We start from the raw sequence: 19,579 nt of genomic DNA on the forward strand, positions 1-19,579 counted from the left end.
AGAGTGGTCGTCCACTGGTCGGAAGGTCGGTGCCCCTGCAGTAATGTCGAAGTGTCCTTGGGCAAGATACTGAACCCCAAATTGCTCCCGCCAATGGTGTGTGAGTGTGTGTGAATGGTTAAAAAAAATACTTTGAGTAGGCTTTGAGTGATCGCAAAGATTGGAAAAGCGCTATATATAATAATGCTATATAAAAGCATGTGTGTTGGAAGAGGATGATTCCAGTGTAGTCCATATTTACACTTGACAGTTTGTAGTGTGGAGTTTGTAGAGCAAGGCAAATTGTATGTATATTTCAAATCTTGGCGAAATATGTATATTTCAAATCTTGGCGACATTAGGCCGTCATTGTTTATTATATCAGAAAGGTAATGTATCATGCAGGTTAGCCAATGTGGGAATTACATTGATTTGTTTCCAATATTGAGCAATTTATTTTTGAAAAATCAGTGTATTATTATGCCAGACTACTAATAGAGAAAAATACAAATCGAAGTTTAGGGCTGAAACTATCATTTTCAACCCAGGTTCATTTGTTTCAATGCTTGAAGCATAAAGGAATAATAATATAACTCAACATTTGGAACACTGAGGCATTTTGTAGGTGTATTTTTTTTGTCTGATTATTCAATATTGATCTTTCCAAATATATTTTAGAAGTTTTAGTCTGCAGTTTGTCCCAAAACTCATATGGTGGTGATAAAGGCAACATGCTGGCTAAAATGTTGACTTTAAGAATGTTCATCTTGATAATTGAGATTCATTCCGCCAAAAATATTGTTATTTTGAGCCACTTGTTCAGGTCTTCTTGAATTGTTTAATAGATTATTTTATAATTCATTGCTACTATTGTGTCTAATAAGGCATATATATCAATTCCCAAATACTTAAAGTTTTGGACAATTTGTTAATTTGTTTAAGCTCTACCATTGAACTATTCAGAGGTACAAGAGATCATTTATTCAAATTAATTTTGTAACCAAATCAAGTTAAATTTATTTATATAGCCCAATATCATAAATTACACATTTGTCTCAGTGGTCTTTACAGACTGTACAGCATACGACACCCTCTTTCCTTAGACCCTCGCACCACACAAGGAAAAACTTCCTAAAAGAAACCCCACTATTAAAGGGGAAAATGTTAGAAACCTCAGAAAGAGACTGAGGAGGGATCCCTCTCCCAGGACGGACAGATGTACAATAGATGTCGTGTGTACAGGATAAACAACATAGTACAAATACAACATTCATTTGACGGAAATTATGTTGTGATCAAAAACGAGAAAGTATGGATGAATCCAGGATAATGTCAAAAAGGCTTCCCGGTGTCCAGCAGGACCAGGGCAGCAGGCGCAGCCACGATTCATGATCCTGACGTAAACTTTATCAGTGGCAACCTGCCACATGAGAGACAGAAACTCCGGGGATGATGCCCCGGATGCTGTGTTAGTAACATACATTTACATAAATGAATACAGATAGAGAGAGAGAATAGAGAGGGAGGGGAGGAGAGAAGAAGAGAAGGAGGAGAGGTGTCCCCTGGCAGTCTAAGCCTGTAGCAGCATAACTAGGGGCTGATCCAAGGCAAGCCTGAGCCAGCCCTAACTATACGCTTTATCAAAAAGGAAAGTCTTTAGCCTACTCTTAAATGTGGAGAGTGTGTCTGCCTCCCGAACACAAACTGGAAGCTGGCGACTGGTCGCCCGCAGGGACTACATGAGTCGCTCGCAGAGCAAGTTGTAAAAATAGCACTAGTCACCATGAAGCTCCGTCTAAAATTTGTATTTAATTGTTTTGCTGTATTTAAAAAAAAATCAATAACACTTGAATTATTCTTTATTTTAAAATGACAATATTGAATATAGAATTTAAAAAACAAAAATGTTTTATGTATATGTGAACTCTGACCCTGTAAGCTAAATCTCCATTTCCCTTTTCGCTCAGACAAGCTAGCGGGAGCAGCTACGGTGGGGTGCTAGGTGCGTTTTTTACGCTAAACATGGCAGAAAAGCGAAAGAAAACTAACTATTTTCACAATGACTGGGAGGAAGAATTATTTTTTACAACAGTGAAAGAAAAGTGTGTACGTCTCATTTGCGGGGCGGCGGCAAAGCGGCACTTCGGTACGTGTCACAGAAGCTACCATGCTAACTAACTAACTAACTAACTAACTACCACCTGCAGCACTGCAGGCAGAACAAGCCGAGAGTTAAAGTAGCTTTGGGCAGCAGCATCTCTTTTCACGAGGCCGATGAACAAGTCACAGAAAGCATCGGAAGCTTCATTGAGAGCCGCACATTATTAAATAAAAGTACAAGAAAGCCTTTTCGGACTGAGAGGTCTTGAAAGGTGCAATGATGTTATTGAAAACACTGTTCAAAGACGAGAAGAAAGGTTCTGATGTGATCTCCACTCTCTGATGTTACAAAGTTAGTGGTTTGTAAACAGGATATTATTTGAAGATGTGACAGTTAATGATTTCTTTAATTGTTTTACAGAAGTGATATTTTGTACTAAAATATAACCGGTGTGATTTTGAACAAAATGCTACAAATGTTCTCATTCATACAAAACTGTCAATAAAGATATTTACAAAAATATCAGAGATGTGATAACTCTGACTTTCAAATGTTGAAATAGATACATAATTAATTAATAAATAAATAATGTTGCATGTTTAAATATATCTGTGTTTCCTACCATAAATCATTGTTAATAATCATTGTGAGGAATAATTAACATTAACATGTGATCAGTCTCTTCACAGATGAATATTTATTATGATTATTATTATTAATGATAATATCATTAAAGGTGACCCGTGCAACTAATATTATTCAGGAAGTTTGTGTCAAACAAGTAGCCCTTCGTATTACTCAGTACAATTTAAGTAGCTCTCAGTATCAAAAAGGTTGGTGACCCCTGCTCTAGGAACTACAAGTAACCCTGCATTCTGGGAGCGCAATGCTCTAGTTGGTTTATAAGGTACTATGAGATCTTTAAGATGTGCTGGAGCCTGACCTTTAATTGATTTGTAAGTCAGGAGAAGGATTTTGAATTCTATTCTGTATTTTACCGGGAGCCAGTGCAGAGCAGCTAATACAGGAATAATATGATCCCGTTTCCTAGTTCTTGTCAATACACGTGCCGCTGCATTTTGGATCAACTGAAGAGTCTTAAGCGACTTTTTGGGACAACCTGATAACAATGAGTTGCAGTAATCCAGCCTTGAAGTAACAAATGCATGGACTAGTTTTTCAGATATAAAATCAAATTTGCTCAAGATATCCATATAGAGTAGCAGATCATCTACATATAGAGACATTTTATGATCATTATCTTTTACAACTATCTACTTCACTTCATCAGAAAGTAATATTTTTTGTGCCAATGGCTCAAGCAAAATGCTAATTTTGGGCAACCTTGTCGTGTGCCACGTTGGATTGAGAAACTGGGTGACTACTGGTTGCCTATCAAGACTATAACACTTGGATAATTATATAGAATTTTCAGCATATTCATGAATTTCTCCCCAAAACCCATTCTCTGGGCCACTGTAGCCTATCAAATGCTTTTTCAGCTTCAACTGAAGATATGAGTCTGAAACTTGTGCATACATTGAGGTATTTTCCTTCTTGATATGAGAGAGATGATAGCAGTATTAATATCCTTGGGGGAACTTTTCTCTTTAATAGCTACAAGAAATCAGTTCTAACAGTATTGATCTTAAGTCAGACCAAAACTGAGAACAGGATTAAAGGAAGCCCCTATCACCATTAGTGGGACTACGGTGGAGAGAGTCAGTAGCTTCAGGTTCCTCAGGTTTCACATCAGTGAGGACCTGACCTGAACTCATCACACTAGTATCATCACCAAGACAGCGAGACAGCGGCTCATCTTCCTCTGCAGGCTGTGGAGGTTCAACATGGACTCCAAGATACTCTGCATCTTCTACAGGTGCACCATCCAGAGTATCCTGCATCACGGCCTGGTACGACAGTTGCACCGCCCTCAGCCGTAAGACTCTACAGAGGGTGGTGAACACTGCTCAGCACGTCACCAGGATGGAGCTGCCATCCATGGATGACCTTTACACCCAGCGGTGCAGGAAGAAGGCACATAGGATCATCAAAGACCCCCATCACCCCAGCAACAAACTGTTTTGTCTGCTCCCGTCTGGCAGACGGTACCGTAGCATTCGGGCCAAGACCACCAGAATCAGGGACAGTTTTCTCCCACAGGCCCTAAGATACAGGCACCTATCCAGGTACCAGTCTACACTTCGTCCTTGGTCCGTTTGGGAACCCTCCGGTTCCAAAGTCAAGTCCCTACGGACTGAGCTACTGCCTTCCCAGGTTCAAAGCTTCAAATAATTCTTAGAGTGTTATTAGATAATTTAAGCATTAAATATCATCAGAAGATAGATGAGGTACATTCTAAATCTGCAAAGAGTTCTGCTCTAATATGCTTGTGGTTCTCGTCAGTGTCTTGACCTGACTGCACTTTGTCGTCGCAACCAACTTGAGTGGGTCCTCACATTCGATGGCGTTTGGCACTTTGTAGAAGTATTCTCTTCATGGATGAATCTTGTGTGACCAAAAGATGCATACCTATAGCCCTAAGGGAAAGCCAGAGTTCAGAGTGTCTAAAATGTGTTTTTTCAAGATAAAACCGCATTTTAGAGTGACCTTTTATAGTGACCAGCCTACACACACCTGTGTAAAAATCAAGCTGTTTGATTAGCATCTTGATATACTACACCTATCAGGTTTATGGTTTACCTTGGCAAAGGAGAAGTGCTTACTAATACGGAATTTAACACATTTGTGCACATTTGAGATAAATAAGTATTTTGTGTGCATAGGAGTCTTAGAGCTTTTATTTCAACTCGTGAAAAATGGAAGCAAAGACAAAAGTGTTGTGTTTATGTTTTTGTTCAGTGTACATTGGATTATTATTATTATTATTAATCAAGAAACTGCTGCACTACTCCAGATATGGAATGAAGAACACATAAAATGGCAAGTAACGTTACAAAGCACAGAAATGTTAAAGTTTCCCTCCAATTACCAGTTCATAGGAAAGCGAGAAGCTTCACTGCAGTGCGTGAATGTGCAGACCTGTAAAATGAAGTGTTACCAAAAAACTGTCAAAATTACTTTTCCACACGTGATAAAATGAGAAAAAGCTGAGAATCCTCTGATATAAAAGACAGATGCGCCTTTTCTGAGCTCCAGAGTAACGATAGTGTGATCAGAAAGAGGACTGTGTCTCCATCAGGGCAAAAGTGGACTAGAAAGAGAACTGATTCTTCTTTCCAATGAACTGACAATATGAACGCAGAAAGAACTGCAGACCATTTTCTCTTGTTTCACTTTTTAGTCCACCTTAAGAGGTCTGATTTTGGTTAGTATAAATAATCATCTTAAAAATGATCTATTACTGGAGGAGAAGTAAGTAGAGTTTAAAGATTAATAGTTTCTTATGTTTTGCGTGACCATAATATTTGTAGCTCTCTTCAAACCTTCTTTAATAGCAGCTGATACACAGGTGCATAACACCATCAATACTCACTATTATCACTATCACAAAAACAAAATGCACAATAGAGTGCTGCAGGGATTACATAACCTTGGAAGTTAGCACCCGGCTGGTTCCCTGGACAAAAAGCGAATGGGATTTTTCCATTAGAATTTGGATTATTCCAAAAAATAAACTCTGTGGCAAACAAAAGTATTTGATTCTTACACGTTTTGTTCCGCAAGATAATCTTCACAAATAAACACCACTTTTATGTTTTTTGAAGGGTAAATGCTATCGGCATTAGTAAAAAGCTAATAATCGAACTACACCACGATCGCATGACTTGGCTTGTTACTGTAGAAAAACAAGGGAGAACAGGAGCTAACAGCTAACGTTAGCAGAGCGAGATTCTATTGTGTAGCATTGTGTTGTGTTTAAGCTTTTTTAGATAAAACTTAGTATTGGGCGACAGTAAATTATAATGTTATCATGATGTGTTCAAATGTAATCTTGTAAAGAGATGTTTCACTAACAATATAAAATACACATTAGAGAGGGAATTATGAACTTCCTGACAAAAGACATAAAAAACATATTTTGTAGTGTGCGAACTGAGAGACTCAGAGAACAAAGAACTTGAGTTTTCAATTTCAATAAATAATTATATTACTTGTTAATTTATAGAAGTGTCACAGTTAGGGAAGGCTGTGTTAAATTATGTTAATTTGCCTTTCCTGTATTTTCTTTACATTTTTACATTTGAGCCACCATTAATATAATGTATGGGCGTGTTGGCCCGTGAGGCCAGTACTTGAAAATATTAGCATCTATCCCTGCCAAACTATGTAACAATAATTAATAACTCAAAATGATGCATCATAAACACAATTTGGTGCAAAAGGTGGAGAGTGATGGGACTCAAATTTGGCTGTCAGAAACAATTAGTTTTATATTCAGGAACATAATTTAACACCTCTGAGCACCACCCATCAAAAGGAAAAGCTGATGGTCATAATTAATCTAGTCTCATAATTTGCACTACAGAGTTCTAAACCCAGTCACAATGATGACATAATATTTCAAACCACACACAAATCACAGAATCAGGTTCTTTATAAATGAAAGGTTTATTGAACTACTACTACTAACTATACAACTGAACGACAAAACATAAACATAAATGAAGAATAAATGGTAGATAAATGAGTACAATGAATGCAACAATGAACAATTCACGAATGAAAGTGGAGAATGTGTGACCAGGTAGAATTAGTGACTGATATGATTGTTGAATGTTTACCAATTTACTTTAATTTTAATAGATTAATGCACCGTTCAGCAGTTGAGAGTTTAATAAGCACTTGGGAAAGATTGTGAAGCAATTGAAATATTCATTCTGATTTGAAAAAGATTAAAATGTTGGTCTTCTTAATTATCCCAGCCTAGTTTCCCCAGTTCTGATGGACTGATGAGAAGCTCCTGGGAGTTGGTAGAAGGTTCTTTTTTGGACCTCTGCTCTTTGGACCTTGTCAGCTCCCACGTGGCTTAAAGGTATCTTTTCTCTGTCGGCAGGCCGCTAGATCAATCCCCCCCCCCCTTCCCCACTTTGGATGGAGTGGGGGTCGTTGTGGCAGCTTTGCCAGACCTTGTTAGATTCAGAGTGTCTTTTCTCACAGTCTCTTTCTTTCAAGAGTTTCCGGGTGCAGACCTTTAGCACGTTTGTGCGTTGGGGATTCAGCAGAGCTGAAGGCGTCCTTTCAGGCGGCACAAGGGTGCAACAGATGCTGGCAACCCAGCATCCCACTAGGTTGCCCTGGGGAACCAAAGGCAGAAGAGGATGAGCAGCACAAGCAGGACGAGCAGAAAGAGGGAGATCTGTGGGTGGCTTGTAGTTTTATAGACTTCTGTCCAGGGGTCCGATGTCACTGGTGTGAACCGCTGACCACTCCCATCAGTTAATATCACTTACTTCACATACTTCTCTTAAATAAATATTTGAATGTTGGGCTCAGCTGCAGAACGGTGCCAAACTTGATATCAACCACTGAATAACACCTGATGAGTTAAATCAAAAAACAGTTATACACCGACATAGATGTCAACCTCCTTATTATGACAAATAGGTATTGATATACATTTCTATATATGCATATGTATTCTTTATGCACAGCAAATAACATTAAATCTATACAGGTCAGTATGGAGCAGGGGGGTTATGTGAGGATCAGGAGAAAGGACGGGGGGGCAGCCACACAAACCCCAGAGTTTCATTATTGCTATAAAATCAACATGTCAAAACAAAACTTCCCATTTATAAATTGTTGAGATAGTTGCCATAAACAGGGGGATGAGGTCATAAATCGTTCTTGAGTTGTAGAGTTGCAGTCACTAATATGCGCCACAACCAAACACCAACCAACCAAAACACATTCAAAAAACCCATTTACTAAGAGCCAAAGAAGGGTTTAAGACTCATTCCTGTAGCAATCTATAGAGGATTCCCAAGGCCCCAATAATACAATTAGGACACCTATTGGATCAAATCAATTAGGAGTAGAACGGACATTGAACTGTTTTCCGTAGTCATTAGAGTAGTACAAAGGTACCAGTGTTGCTGCTGGCCCCCAGCATGCTGTCCAGCTCATTTTCTGTAACCAGTGTAGCAGCTAACTAGCGGGCAGCTTGCTGATTTTGTTTTAGTGCTACACTAGTTACAGAAAACAAGCCGTACTAAGTTGTACGATAGCATTGTGCTTTCCTATGCTGTGACAAGAGTATGAGGGAAGCGTTACGTTGTTAAAATCGTATTTACTTGGGCTTTGTACCGAAGTATCGGCTCAACTGACATCCCTAATTTCTATGAATCAAATACATGTACTTGCTATGCAATACAGCTACGCCTTGCACCGTGTCCTGGACCAAATCAGCTACAGCATATCATATACACACATGGAAATGGACGATGAAGAAGTTACATAAATGTTACCAAAACAATTATTATTCTTAAATTTTGCATTATTGGACTGTGTATGAACTGTACAGTGGTTGGGTCAAAACTTAATGCAAAAACAGAATGATTCCTAGAATAAGTCTTGATCATCTAGCACTGTAAGGGTGTGAAGCAATTTATTTTCTTTCATCTCAGCTTACAGAAATGTTATAATCAAGCAAGGTTGTTGGTAATGGCCTAGTGGTCTAGTGGTACGGCTTCCAAATACAACACCAGAAGGTTGTGAGCTGCCACCATTGCCATCTGAGCAAGGTACTCTTGGACAAGGACTGTTGCTCCAGGAAGACTGTCCCTGTAGTTAGTTCACTGTAAGCTCTGGATAAGAGTGTCTGCTAGATGACCTGTAATGTAAAGGTTACATTTATGTAGTTTATAGACATGACATATTGCCCATAAAACAACCTCAACTAAAGCATTTACTCTTAGCAAAAGAGCCATACTGGTTGCTTCTCATTGGTCTGAGCTTGTCTTAGATGAGCAATCATTATGTTCAAGAATCAGTTTGATCGTGTTGAAAATAACCTCTGTATTGGGTGCGAAAACTCAGGAGTGAATTCACAAAGAATGGATTGCAGCCGCTGATAGCTCCATGAATTGACACTCCTTATAAATGTGCTTCAGTGACCAGCAACTCTCTAAAGACACTAAAAGGTTCACAGTAACTGTGTGTGGCTACTAGAGCTAATCTTTGTGAATTGGATTGTTTTTGCAATGAGGCTCATTTGCATAGAAAAGGGCCCGATTTTGCGGCACCTTATTTTAATGCAAATGTCACCGGAGCACCGAGACACTATTTGCTTAGCAGGTGCTTTGAGAACTATTTCTTTGTCTTTTTTATTTGTGTAGGTTTAGCTGCAACAAAAGCCACACAATCCTTTTGTGAATTGCGTGAGTTCGAGGATAGAGATTAACCTGCGACACTTTCTCTCTTGGAAAGGAGCTAAGTGATACCCTGGAAACAACTTTGGTTAGTTTAGTTGAACTAAACACCCAAATCATACCAGTCAAACCAGTAAAACCAGTCATACCAGTCAAACCAATCAGTCAGTCCCAATCTGCAAAGGAGAATGGAACTGGAGTTGAAGTTGGCAATTGTTGACATACCCAACAGTCAGCCGGTCATTTCTGTTGCTGGCTGTGATGTGAAGTGTACCATCGAATAACCAGCATAGCCAGATTAGCAGTATCATAACAATTTTTGCTCGTTGCGATCTCCTGATGTCCAGTAACAAACTTCTTCTGTAAGGTTTCTCTAGTCCTTCACTGGTGCTATAGTCAAAACACTCTGATTAGTGTGTGAAAGATTAGGATACATGTTTGTATTAGGATCAACTGGGCCTTCACACTCAGGTGATCCTATCGTTTAGTAATTCCTGGATGAGATCAGCTCCGCCGTCGCTAAGGAGGAGGAACATGGCTGCATGGGAACATCCCTCCGATCAGAACCACTTTTTGGCACCTTCATGCTCTCATTTCCCCTGAGTGGAGCTCTCTTGCACCTTGTGACATAGATCCATTCAGGCTTACCTTCGACATTAAGGGCAGTTCTCCTGGTTAGCAGCACTTGGAATGGACCACAAACCAAACCAAACACAAAAACAACCTATATTGACTCTTTTCCTTTTTCCTCTTTTGACAGTCCATTAAAAATCTGGTTTGTTAAGGGTACGCACATTAGAGCTGCAACGATAAATCGATTAAAAATAATCACATGTAATATGGCAGAAAATGCTGTTTTCAGCCTTTCTATATCTGTTTTGTTCTGCAATTTCTGGATGAAAAATTGCTTTAACGATCAATCGATTATCGAAGTCGTTGCCGATTCTTTTTCGGTCAATCGAAAAATCAATTAGTTGACTAATCGTTGCAGCTCTAGTTCCGATTGCACAATTCTTTCCCCTTTTTCTTGCATGTGTGGGACCATTTCCTAACTGGGCTATCTCATGGAGGAAAGACTGAGTTAAGTGTGGCTTGTTTAGTAGCATAGTTAGCTAACATGTTACTTTTAGAAACAGAATCAGTATCACCTTTGTGCAGCGTAATTACCGCAGCCAATTGTGAAGGCTTTCAATTAATTGGATATGAGAATAGATTGGATTGGTTTTCAGATAAGGTCTCCAAACTCCAAGTCACACAAAGGATGAAGCCTTTGTGTTATTATCTATCAACATTTATTTATGTTGTCGCTACGGTGTAGAAACGTGTGCCAAAATTGCAAGATCCCAAGCGTACACAAATAAGTCGACTGCATTATGCCCAATATTGTTTATAGTTTGGAGACAAGGTCAATGTAACTTTTTAGTACTGTTGGTTTTCACATCTGATGTGAACCGTACCAGAGTACACATGAACCGTCCTCAAGACCGTCAGAGTAAAGTGCACTTGGATCCGGGCCTGGGTCCCTGATGTGAAAGACTACTTTTGTTTGTTATGGTAGATTATAATGTTTAATTTGTGGCAATACTGTATTTGGATTCAAAGTCACTAGTAATTGCAATTTGGAGTAGGTAGGTTTGAATGTAATCAACTGAAAGGGAGTAGTAAGTGTACGCTAGTTTGTTCCTGTGTGTGTCAGAGTCTTATCAGTCTGTCTGCAAAATGACTTGCAGATCACCAGGTTTAAAGTGTGTGAGACAGCTAAGAGGATATGAGGAGACCAAATTGACAAATGCTGACCATTATGATTAGGCAGAGGGTGTGCCTTTTTTAAATTCTTAGTTTGCCATGATAAAGTTCCCCCTACAGTTGTTTTAGTTGCAGCTAGTAGCACAACATAAACAGAATTTAACGTAGTATTAGTTGTGGGCTATTTACTAACTAGCGGGGCAAAGGCACACGACACAACCTCTTATTATACCTCCATGGGCACAGCACGATTTCATTTACTTCATTTTTCCAATCCTGATTAAGATGTGTCACCCGGTTAAAGGAATAGTTTTGATTGTTTAAAGTGGAGTTGCATGAGGTACTTCTCTATAGACAGTGTGTTACCTACAGTAGATAGCAGTTGGCACGTCCATACTTTGGAGAAACAGACAGAAGTACCAGCACGAAAGCTAAATAATGTACTGCTGTGGACGGGGACAGCAACAAAACATATTTTAACAACCTAAAAAAAAGACCCACTTAAAAAAAGTAAATGTCAGTTTAAGTGTACACTATATTTAGAATATTTTCACTGCTTGACCTTGCTGTGAGACTGCCCTTTGGGACGAGGAACTGAAGTCGTTATCTGTTTATCTTTTCTCATGTTTTTCATTTTCTGCTTCAGGTCTTGGATAACTTCAGTTAAACAGAAAATTCTCTTTTTCAATCGTCTGGTCTTCTGTTTTTCAAATTTTAGACATTTGCGGCAGGTGACCAATTGTTTTTCCACTTTCTGAATTTTACTATGTAATTTAGCCCATGTAAATTGCGTATGGGGAGATTCAGCAGTGGCTGAAATAGTATTACTCACTGCAGTATGTTGTTCTAGTGTCACATTGTGATGGGCTGTGGACTCATGACCATCTAACACTTCTCTGAAACTGCCGCCCTTTTGTTTTGTAGTCACAGCCGTGCTGCAGTACTTTAAGTCCACTGCATTGGTGACCTCTGTCGATGTTGTGACTCCTCCAGAGGTAGAAGGACTACTCACAGCCGTGCAGCAGTACGGGTGATCGAAGTAAACAGTGTCACTTACCTCTTGGTGCATACTTACCACCTGTGTCTTGAATGTTGTGTTGACACCGGGGAAGGCAAAAATAGTTGGGACAGCAGTTGAATTTAGTTTTGTTCTCCCACGGCCAGTGTGAAAACACTCCTCGGTGAAATGTAGTGCGCATATGCGTGAGTTCGGTGATGGCTTCCAATTCTTGCGGTTTATGTTGCTGACCCACCGACGCATCCTTGCTTTATCATGGTGTGGAAAACTGCAAAAATATTTGTGTAATCTGTTGAGTGGTATGATCATCTCAATTGTATTGTTTAACTAAGCATTGAGTTAATGTACACAATGTATACAATGTACAAACATGTTGTCACTCCCAACTCCTCACATACAGCAGCGCCAGTTTGTTGGCATGAAGGGCTGCCTCTGGTGGCCGTAGAAGTGAATTACTTTCAACCAGGTGACTGCTGTTCGTGTCCCAAGTGAAACCATATCTCAATGTTGACTTCAAGCTGCGTAACATACTTACATAATGTATTGAACTTATGTCACACACGTATTTGAACCAAAACCATGATATTTTCCTAAACCTAAACAAGTCGTGTTTTTACATAATCCTAATCAAGTAGTAACGTAACATAATTTACTTACATCACGTACGTAACACAACGCTGACATTTGTCCGATTACCCAGGATGTTGAAAAATGGGGCTAAAGGGGTACCCAGTGTGTTAAAATGTGACTCCCCGCGTCTGTATGTGACGAGTTTGGAGTGAGAATGTTTTGATTACACACAAAAACAACCACTAATTTTGTTTTATTAATTTATAGTTATTCTTCAAAATGATCACTTTCTAAAAGAAAAGGACAAATTTGAAATGTAAGGTCAATGAAATAAAACTCTAAGTAAAATGTATTTGTGAGTATTTCCTTAATTGTCTATCACACACATGGATGTGATCACACATTAACAAATGTTAAAGCTAATTATTTGTAGCTAATATGCTATTCAGCTTTCGAGCATTAGCCTACCTAAAAAATAAAGAAAATTGTTTAATGAAAATAAACACGTATTTCAACATACCAGAACAAAGAAACCTTGGATCCTCTCCCATCTGTTCGCTTCACGCAGTTAAAGGCAACACAAGAGGGCATTCTTAACTATTTTGAACTTCTTGCTGTAAAGACAAAGAGGTTTACAGATGATTTTGGTTTCAGTGCATATTTCTCTCCCATGCTTTCAACATCACAAATACAGTTTAAAACAACAACTCATGTGTCATCCTCCAAGTCGTAAATAAATCAAAAATACGATTGGGCTTATTCTCATAGAAATATGACAGTGTTTTGTTTATGGTTTCTTTTTTTTTCTTTTTTTGAGAGGCTGAAATAAACTTCTATGTAAGAGGAATTCAGCTAATTTGCTGACATATCAATTAATGTATGAAGTAACTGTAAATGAAAATTCCTCAACTGTTGACGACTTATTTCAACTTTTTATTTGCATAAAATGAAGGAACTGATGGGATACATTTCACTGTGATTGCACCTTATGTTTAGGAAATTTACAACTTGATTTATTGATTGTGAACTAATAATATAAAGTCATAGTGCCTTGATCATTTTTGGATGATGAGCAACAGGAATTCATAATACATCCTGCATTATTTCATGCATTAAATGATCATGAATCATGCATTAGCTAAGAATTACTTAAAGGGGATACATCATAAATTTATATTGTCTTTTTCCGAGCTTGTGCACATACATTTGGGTATCTGAAAGGCCTCCCAACCCACAAAAATAAGACAAAAAAATGATTTGAAGGGGGGATGTTTTATTTTGTATTTGAGTTTAATATGTTTAGTTTTGAGAATGATTGTTTAGAGTGTACATGTTAGGGCTGCACGATATTAAGGGAAACTGATACTGCAATAAAAACATTTTCTGCAATAGCCTATATGATGTATGGAAAAAAGGCGGGACATTATACCAGATGACTGGTAAAAAACTGGCAAAAAACTATATATATATATATATATATATATATATATATATATATATATATATATATATATATATACAGAGAGAGAGAGAGAGAGAGAGAGAGAGAGAGAGAGAGAGAGAGAGAGAGAGATTATTTTTATTAATATCCACACCTATTTTTTCACATACTTGGACAATAAAGCTGATTCTGATTCTGAAGTGACCATTATATTTGGGCATGCAGAACTGTTAGACATGGATTACTAAGGGACTATTACATAGCAAAAGTGAAACGTACAGTTGGCCAACAAACTTATAAGTATAGTTTACGTATTATCCGCCTGTGTACAGGTCTAGAGTAGTAAATCCGCTTTAAGTGCACACCGGGTGGGCAGCCATTACCTTGTAATAAAGCGTAATATTGCATAACCTGACTGCAATAATAAACCTTATTATCGATGTTAACTTACCTACGTACATTGATGTATAAAGAGTACTGGAGACAGCGTTGGAGGCGGGCTCCCGTTCAGTATTATGAAGGTTGCTCAGTGGCGCATGAAGCCAAAATGGTTCGACTACCGAGCATGGATGTACAGAATGACCCGGATCTACCGGTGAACTTCCGCATCAATGGCCCATAGAGCAAGCGCACTCGCGTTTTCTATAAGCCCCGCCTCCCATCCCCTGCGCTCCATCTCGGCCCGGATGCAATTTACAACTTTTAGAACCTAATGAATTAAATAAGGGATATTCAAGTGTTCGTAATGGGAAGTAGATTTATCTCAACAGAAGGAAAAAAAATATTATTTACAGACCTTCATACCCAATGTTTATTTTTTCTCTCTTTCCCAATGTAAGTCTGCCAAGCCTCCAGGAAGATGACCGGGCTTGTTTGAAGCCCATTTTTGTAGTGGCCAAACCGTGGAATTACAATGTTCATGGTGCCCAAAAAGATTACCCATTGACTTACATTAGGAAAGAGCTTGTAATGGTAAATTTCGTATGTCCATGTAAAATATTTTATGGTTTGATACATGTTTCAATGAACCTCTGTCTTGCCCTGAATATCTCTGTAACTTTCTTCTTATTCCCACAATACTTTTCCTTATCCTTCTGACAGATAAGCAAATTCTAATATGGTATCAAACTCGACCAATGAATCTTAGGTAGGTACTACTCCCTGTTCCCTGAAGCTTGACTGAAGGTCATCATTAACGGACAGAATGTTCTAAAGCAGTGGTTCTTAAACTGGGTTCGATCGTTGAGTCACTCTCAGGGGTTCGGCAGGGGTCAAGACACACACAGTATAGCCCGGTTCACACTAGCAATGTCGGGCCGTCAAAAAATTGGCTGCCGACAATTTGGCAACACACAATTTTTCTTCGCCGTGTTAGATTACAAATATTTAGTTGCTTAGTAAAAATGTGTTACACAAAATAAATTCAGCCCACTTGTATTATTTGTGATGTCACGCTCCGCTTGGCCATCATTAGCGTCCTCAATGCATGATTTGCAATGCCAAGTTGAGCAATTCTAGTCTAGCACCGGCAAAACTAAAATAACACTTCCTAAAGCTGCATGGAGATGGGAAATACAAGAACACAACGCTCGCTGAATTCAAGGTGAAGAGAGCCAAATTCGATGAAAAGGCTACTCTGCCTGTTTTCGGCTTTGTACCCATCGACAAACCGATCCTCATAGCATCGTACGAAGTTGCGTACCTGATCGCAAAGCAGGGCAAACCACACATCATTGGTGAAACACTCGTAAAACCAGCTGCGTTGAAGATGGCGAATATCATGCTGGAAAAAGCTGCTGAAGATAAGTTATCCCAAATTCCTCTTTCAAATTACACAATCAGCAGCAGAATAGACGACATGTGCGATGACATCTTGGCTCAAGTAGTTGCAGATCTGATTTCAAGCCCAGCAAAATTCAGCCTCCAACTCGACGACACCACCGACGTTTCCAATCTAAGCCAGCTTGTTGTATTCGTGAAAGACGACGTGATAAAGGAAGATTTTTTATTTTGTAAGCCTCTTACAACAACAACCAAGGCAGTCAATTTGAAGAAACTCGTGGATGACTTCTTCAGAGACAACGATCTTTCGTGGAATATGGTTTCTGCAGTTTGTTCGGACGGAGCTCCAGCCATGCTGGGACGACACTCTGGTTTTGGAGCGCTGGTGAAATCCGATGCACCACACATCATTGTTACGCACTGTGTTCTGCACAGGCATGCGTTGGCAACAAAAACCTTGCCTCCAAAACTGGCAGAAGTATTAAAAATTGTAGTTGAATGTGTGAACTACGTGTGAAATAGTGCTATGAAGCACCGCATCTTCAAAGAGCTGTGTAAGTAAATGGGTTCTGAATTTGAGGTACTTCTGTACCATTCTAACATTCGGTGGTTATCCCGGGGAAAGTTGCTGAACCGTGTTTTTGCCATGCGTGTGGAATTAGCCCTGTTTTTGCGAGAGTACCAACATTGTCACGCAGATTGCTTCGAAAATTCTGAGTTCATTCTCATTTTGGCGTACATGGCCGATATTTTCGATGCTCTCAATCATCTCAATCCACAGATGCAGGGCGGCGGAGTGAACATCATCGAAGCGGAAGAAAACCTGAAGGCGTTTAAAAAAAAGCTAGCTTTATGGAAACGACGAACAGAGAATGATAACTTCGCAAACTTTCCCCTGCTGGACGACTGTGTAAGTAAAATCGAAGACGTCTGGAATTGGAGACATGTCTGTACCTGGGGAGCTGAAGCAAGCAATTGCCATGCACTTAGATGAGCTCGCAAAGTCTCTCGACGGATACTTCCCCACCAGAGAGTCATATCCAGCATGGGTGAGACAGCTATTTACGTTTAGTGTTGCGACAGCAGATGTCAACGATGAATACCTCGACGAAATCATTGAACTTCAGCAGAGCCAGCTTCAACAGCAACTCTTCAGAACAACAACACTCTCAACGTTTTGGTGTCACCAAATCGTACCATACCCTCTTATTGCTAAGAAAGCCCTTGAGATACTCACACCGTTTGTTACAACGTATATTTGCAAGCAATCCTTTTCGAGGATGGTAGATATTGAAAACTAAGAAAAGGAACAGACTTTTTTTGCGAAAATGATATGAGAGTGGCACTTGCCAAGGTGAAGCCACACATTTCTGAACTTGTATCTGAAAGGCAACAGCAAAAGTCACATTGATTTGCAGTAAATATTCATTGAGTTACGTTTTTGTGTGAAATTCATGTTTTGTTGGTTTGTGTGCAACTGATGCATGGTTCATTTTGTGCACTAATATAATATATACCTTTGTTTTGAAGAAATCATATTTTATTTTTCCAATTACGAAGGGTTCGGTGAATGTACTGATGAAGCTTGCAGGGTTCAGTACCTCCAATAAGGTTAAGAACCACTGAACTAAAGTGTATAATGGTATTCTTATGTTCACCTGACACCTGCAACTGTGTGGATCTTCCACCCCTCCCCTCTCTGCTCACTGTCTTTTCAACACATGAACAAATACATGCAGTGTTCTTCCCTCACACAGACTGCTTGCACTCTGTATGATTATTGAACCTTCTCTGCGCCAAGAATAAATACTCCAAAGACAAGTTTATTTCTCAAGAATCGTTATTTCAGTATTATAGACTTCACTGGTCATTTGTATAAAGACAACCAAAACATTTTGCGTTTTTTTGTTAAATAACGTTTTTGTTACTGTGTATTTCATTATACTATTATATTTACTAAACTATGTATTTAAATATGTATTACTATTACATTGAAATACTGGTATGAAGACATTACATTGTCTTTATTTTGGTAGTTACTAGCATAGTGAAATATGATATTTCATGTTCTCTGGCTTCAATCATCATACCAACATTCAGTGCCGTTGAGTTTGTGAACGCAGCTTCTTATACTGCATCACAGAGCAGGTAGCCTGAGCAGTAGGTCTATACAGCAGATACAGCAAGAGGGCGAATGGGAAAAGTCGATTCATGACCGTTCGACAGGCTGACCTGCACTGAAAAGAGTCGTCACTACTTAAGAAAGCTAACAACAGTACCCTGACACACGCCTGTCCGTTTCCCTATGATTTGTTTTGTGCCCCAAACTTAACCATGTCAAAACAGTTTCCTCTCTCCTGTGCCCACTAACTACCAGAATAACTTTGGCACTTTTTTGAATTTGATATAGATGTCTCCCTTTCCCCTCTAAGTACCATATATGTTGGCACACTTTAAAACTGAATTTATTTATCAATACAATTTCTGCATACCATCAGCCTCAATTATTCTTGTGTGCTAAATCAAAGTTAATTCTTTATGAGAAAATGCAGAGACAACTTTTTGTTTCGGAGTCAAATTTCGATCTAAATATTTTAAATTCCTCATAACTCTACTTCAAGTGGAGGATGTTTCACTAGACACGTAAAGGCGGAGTGGGAGATTTCCAGGATAAAAGTATCCTTCTTCTCTCCAGGAACAATAGAAGCGATCATGTCGATTACAGCAGCGTGAAAGTTACATAGTAAGGTATTACACACATCTGTTATGACCATGTACTCAAACTTTAGGAATTTATCACAGATGTATTAAAATGGTCAGTTGGATCTAAAATATAATTTATATAATAATACATTATTAGAAAATTAGAAAAGCATGATCGTAGTGGCCACTGAAAAATTAGTTCATTTCAAGATATATCACAACATTTTCACAGTTATGTTATATTCATACATAATTACAATTTTAATGAAAACAGAAAAAACAGATATATTGTACATTGTTGTAGTATTTTTTCAGATTTTTATTGTAAATATTTATATTCTATATTTTTGTTCTTGACTTTTGTAGCACTTCCTTGTATCTGAAAACCTACTTCAGCCTGATTCTGATACCAAATGTCCTGTTCAATCGAATTAAAACCATAACATATAGTATCAATTGTTTCTGCACTTTTATTTTAAAATTTCTAACCGGACGTGTAATTTATTATGCTGGTTGCCTTGACACCGGTTGTTGTGCAGGTTTGAGTCCCGCCTTTCTCCCCCTTGCTGAATTGTGATCCACGAGAATGTTGGCAGCTCGGTTTGCTGCCATGTCTTCCTGCCAAATACTGAGATTCTCTGTTGACCTGTTTTTCTCACAGACGGAGACGTTACAGCAGTAAAAGTAATAATTTAACCATAATCGTTTCATTTGGCTTTTGTTTTCATACTAAATGTAACGACGCTGTCTGCTTCGTGCGTGGCAATATTATTAAAACAGCATCTGCATTGTAGTGTGAACGGTGGCACGGCAGGGGGCGCTCTCTATCTGTGTAAGAACTGATCTGGGAACAGCTTGCGTTTTACTGTCATACATTGGTTGGAGCGGGAGGAAATGGCATTCGT

The 19,579-nt window shown here is 38.8% G+C and overlaps 1 long non-coding RNA gene across 2 annotated transcripts; it reads right to left on the reverse strand.

Annotated features, from left to right (window-relative positions):
* Positions 1–6,633: 6,633 nt before the first annotated feature.
* On the reverse strand, positions 6,634–14,754 carry LOC115013954 (uncharacterized). Of its 2 annotated transcripts, none has more exons than XR_003832834.1 (3): positions 14,641–14,754; positions 13,269–13,362; positions 6,634–12,446 (listed from the first exon to the last, which is right to left on the reverse strand). It is a non-coding gene; the product is annotated as an uncharacterized LOC115013954 (long non-coding RNA). The 2 variants fall into 2 exon arrangements; XR_003832835.1 differs by having other exon boundaries at positions 14,649–14,746.
* Positions 14,755–19,579: the final 4,825 nt, after the last annotated feature.

Source organism: Cottoperca gobio, chromosome 9 (assembly GCF_900634415.1).
Source record: "Cottoperca gobio chromosome 9, fCotGob3.1, whole genome shotgun sequence".
Taxonomy (NCBI): Eukaryota; Metazoa; Chordata; class Actinopteri; order Perciformes; family Bovichtidae; genus Cottoperca; species Cottoperca gobio.